Raw genomic sequence first — 5,208 nt, forward strand, 5'->3', positions numbered from 1 at the left:
TTCTGAGGATCGTCACCAGGGGTCTTGAAGTAGCATCACAGCAAAGCTCGCTGGGGGCAGATGGAAGTGTGGGAAGGGGAAACAGAAAGAATCATGAAATTGGGAAACGAAAAGCATCCATCAGTCCAGACCTCGACAAAAGCCATAGCCCCTTTTTTGTGGCCTACCTCAACTCTTTCTGCAAACAGTTGGCAGCCCCTACATCAAGATTCTTCAACATGGTGCTTGTGGGCACCACGGCACCTACCAATACCATTCTTGGTTCAAGCTTTTCAGAAAGTGAATGGGGCCACTGCAAAAAAGGGCTTGTTATTGGCTGCCCTCATTCCAATAAAATGCTTTTCTGTGGCTGCAACAGCAGCTGCAGCCACTGGAATATGAGAACAGGTAAGCACCTGGGCTTGTGGTTGCATTCACCCTTTAGGCTTTCCTTCTTTTTATTCCTGTTTCCCTTTCTCCTTTCTTGACATGTGTTTAGTGAGGCCAGCATGCAATGCTTTTGCAAATCCAGGAGGGAGGTATTGCGTTTAGTTCTGCCTCCAGCAGCCATTTTGGTTTTGGCTCCACCTCCTGCGGCATCCATAGGGGGTGGGGGGGAATCACCACCACCCCTCATCAAAATCCCAATGATGTCATAGGCTCAAAAAGGTTAGGAATCCCTGCTCTAGATCTAAAAGACACATCTCCTACAACAAGGTGACACTTAGCTTTAGTTTCTGCTTATGTATTGAAGGATCCTCTAAAGGGAAACGGCTATATAACGAACTGACACAATACAATAAGAAAAGGCCTCCAGGAACAGACTCAAGGTCTGCCTGGTCCTACATTCTATCCACAGAAAGTGAGGCATTGATCACCTTTTGGCTGTGCCACTCAGAGGTATACTGCTCCTGTACACAGAGGTTCCCTTTGATTAATTGCCATTGCTAGATTTATTCCTTGTGGTCTAATTCACATCTTTTTGAAGTTACCTTAGGCTAGCGTCCATTACCACATTCTGCAGTGACTAATTCCATAAATCAATGGTGTTATACAAGAAGGACTTTCTTTTGGCTGTCCCATCTCTGCCACAAATCAGCTTCATTGAGTGAGATCTGGAAGGCAGGTGTCTGGGAGTCTCTGGGGGATTAATTAACACCGTGATGGTTTTGACTGTCTAGCATGAACAGGCTACAGTCCTTCGTCAGATGAACGATATAAATTTGGCTGCTTTTATTTGAAGAAATTCATCTTCCTCATTTATTATTATTATTATTTAATTACGGAAAAGAATAAATAGGAATGCAGTTCAGATAATCAATAAATAGTCAAAACCCAAATTATGGGATTGCAGAGTCTCACAATACTTCTATCTGCAATGTTATGTGATCTGTTTCATATGTTTTCCTTTTTTATCTATAGTTTCAATAGCAGACAAGAATAATCGGCTAGAAACAAAAGTTTTAAAATTTCAAACTTCCATGAATGTTAAGGAGGGTGACAGAAAGCAGGGCGCTGAAAGCTACTGCATCACCTTCAAACCTGTTTATTAGTGATGATGATGATGATGATGATGATGATGATGATGATGATGATGATGATTTCAAATATTTCTACCCCTTGTTTTGATCCTCAAGGTGACGCACGGTAATAGAAATCAATTCAGTTCAACTCAGTGTTATTGATACGGTCAATGACCAGCACAAGTCGTATAAATACAATTCTTAAAAGATAAAAGAATCACACAGAAGGGGATGCAGGTCAAAGAAGAAATATAGTTCTTAAAATCTAAATTTAAAAGTCTTACAAGGACACACCAGTTAAAAATGTCTAATAGTGCAGGCGGAATCAGAGATGTAATAGAAGTCAATTTAGACTCCATTGTAAATAATCAATAACTCTTTGGCGGGGGGTGGGGGGGTGGGAGCAGACACAGCAGAATAAAAATAAAAATCAACCCACCTTTTTCAGCAATAGAAATAGGCTTTATGCAAACTGTTTCACATGCATCGTCTCAATAGCCCATACCACCAATCCTGCAAGGTAGGTCAGTACTATTATCCTTGAACTGTTCACTGAGGGCCAAACTACACATGACGAATGACACTTGAACGGCAAGTGGATTGAGTGGAGGGCAAGTGAACAGGGAGAAATACACTTGCCATTCAAGTGTCATTTGTCATGTGTAGCTTGGCCCTGAGAGGGGTTTGAAATAATATTTGGCGACCGATCACTTTCAGAAATGCTGCGTGGGCAACAGTCTGTGGGGTTGCCAGCTTCCAGGCAGGGTCTGGAGATCTCCTGGAATTATGACTGATCTCCAGGTGAAAGAGAGCCATCCCCCTGGAGAAAATGGCTGGACTCTATGGCACTATACCCTGCTAAGGTTCCGAAACCCTCAGATCGCCAGGAATTTCTGAACCTGGAGCTGGCAACCCCACATCTCATTAATAATTATGGGGGGGGGTGCGTAATGCAGATACCTCTTCTCCTTGGAGAGTCACAATTTAGGCACCCAATGCTGGGATGCACGCCTCTTGTAAAATTTGGGGATGGGAGACATCCTAGTCACTTCCAAAAGGCCCTCCTTATCCCTCTGGCTAGCCAGTGCATCACCCACCACCAGCATGAACTTTCCCAAAGTTACTCACCGCGCCAAACGCCAGCTGCGTCCACCCTGCTCCGTCCCCGGCAAGGTGGAGGATGCCCAAAGCCCAGAGGAATCGCAGCCCTGGGAAGCAGAGAACCATCGCCGAACCTAGAAGGGAGCTCTGACTCTCCACAGCTTCTACCCTGAAAATCCTGTTGGTCTCTAAGGTGTCGCTGGACCCAAATCCCGGTTCCGTGGAAACCAGCAACGCCTCTGGAAGACTTGCCAGCTTTCTGCCTCTTTGCAATCCCAGCCCAGCAGAGGCGCTTTTATGGACCCCTCCCCCAGACCCTCCAAAACTCCCCCTAAAATCTGGGGCTTCCTAGGAAACTGCACAGAATCTGAATCTGCTTAGATTCTCTAGTGTGCAGCCTGTGTGGTCCTGAGACAGAAGAGGAGGGGAAGGACTTAGAGAAATAATCTCTCCCCGGCATCCTCCAACCTTTCAGGCTGCTGAGAGCAGCAGCTATTCAACAGCAGCCCGGGATGAAAGGAGAGAGACCCCCCCCCTCTCCCTCGCCCCTCTCCCAGGTTCAGTAAATGAATCGATGCCCACAAACGCAGTCCATGAACTGCTCCCCTTAGACTCCTTAAGATTGGCTATTGATATTAATTACACCTCACAGGGGTTGACTTTCTGGAGGTGCCCCGGGGGGGGGGAGTTTTACAAGAGATGCTGAGCTATATTCTGCAGAAGGTAGTCTATATATTCTATATGCTGCAGGAGGTGCAGGCTATATTCTGCAAAAGATGTATGGTTTGTTTTTGGTAAGTTTTTGCTCTGCTGGTGGAGGGGGTGTTGCTCCGGGGAGCTTGGATCAAAGCAGGGATCCAGGTTCTGAAAGAACGGCCTTTTCCTCCTTTGGCAATGGAGTTTCCTCACCCAGGATGCCAACTCACATTGCAATGCTCCGTGTGCTCACTGGAGCCAAGCCCTGCAATAGCTGTTCCTGATGCTACTCATTAAGTCTCGCACAGGGATGCATCGCAACCAATATGACGTAGTGCTGGACTTAGGCCAAGCAGACCTGGGTACCGATCCTTCTTTGTGCCATTAAACTTTCTGTCTCACTTTGGATCTGGCTGTAGGTTCTCATCTTAACCCACCTCACAGGGCCGTTGTGAGAATAAAAAGAGACCATCATATATTTAGAAAAGGAAATACTTTTTATCTCCCAGAGCAATTGACTTGTGCAGAGGAGGAAGAGTGGGTAGCGCTGGATTAACCAAGCCCTCGTTCATCCTGCCTACCAAACTGTGTCCTCACTTTGCCACTTTTTAGCTTTCTGAAAACTTTCTGTCTCGCTTTGGATCTGGCTGTAGGTTCTCATCTTAACCCACCTCACAGGGCCGTTGTGAGAATAAAAAGAGAACATCAAGCTGCTGTGAGAATAAAGGGCGGGGAGCTGGTATGCTCACTTCATTGTCTATTGGCTAGGGGAAAGAGGGGGCTGCATGCCTACCTCACAGGGTTGTTGAGAGGAGAAATGAAGGGGACCACATGCTTTCCCCCCTAAAGGAAGGGTGGGTTAGAAAAGGGACTGATGAACATAAGGAGCTGAGCTGGCAGGTCATGCTTTGAAGACTGGTGCTAGGAAGGATCTTGGAGCGAGATTGGACAAAGGGAGTTTTGAGAGCTCACACCCTGCATATCTAGTTGGTCTCGAAAGTGCACCTTGATTCAAATCTTGCCCTTCTACTGCAGATCAACACAGCTACCCAGCTGCAGCCAGATCAGTTAACAGCCCATGCCCTCCTCTGTCTCCTTGTAGTATGACTAAGATACAGAACCCTGCAAATCCTGTTTTTGTCTCACCCTTCTTCCAAAGCGCTCAGGGCAGCTTCCATGCTCCCCTTCCTTCCATCCTAACTCCCCCCCCCCGCCCCCGCAAACCGTACGAGATGGGTTTGACCAAGTGAGAATGACGGGGCCGTGACCCCCAGTGAGCCTTAGGGATGAGCGGACCCAGGTCTCCACGTTCTTAATTCAAGAGTCTAATAGTATACCCTGTTGGAGGCACTACGGAGACGGGGACAGAGGTTGATTCCCATTCGCTCTATCTCCTTCACTCCCACCTCTGGCACAATGCATTCTTCCCTCTTTGAGATGTAGCATAGTGATTGGGTTTGCACATCAGCACTCTGCAAGGGCGTCAACCTGTCCAGAAGAGCAGTATACAAGGGCACTGTTGTCATTGTGTTGTTTGTTGTGATGCAGGGAGCATAGGTAGGTTGGAGAAAGCGTGCCTAGTCTCTTCTTCAACACCTGTTCTCCGCTTGAGCAGTTGGCCTCAATGATGGATGTTATTTGGAGAAAAGACTGGAAATCTCCGGCCCTCCCTAGTGTAGAAAACATGATAGACTTTTTGTTTTTTCTTTTTAATGCTCCCTCCAGTCCTGACCCACACAGCCCAGGTAAGCTTGATCTCATCCGCTCTCAGAAGCTAAGCAGGGTCAGCCTTGGTTAGCAATTGGGTGGGAGACCTCCAAAGAAGTCCAGGGTTGCAGACACAGGCAATGACAAACCACCTCTGTTAGTCTCCTGCCTTTAAAACTCCAGCAGGGGTCGCCATCAGTCA

Source organism: Eublepharis macularius, chromosome 16 (assembly GCF_028583425.1).
Source record: "Eublepharis macularius isolate TG4126 chromosome 16, MPM_Emac_v1.0, whole genome shotgun sequence".
NCBI classification, from domain to species: domain Eukaryota; kingdom Metazoa; phylum Chordata; class Lepidosauria; order Squamata; family Eublepharidae; genus Eublepharis; species Eublepharis macularius.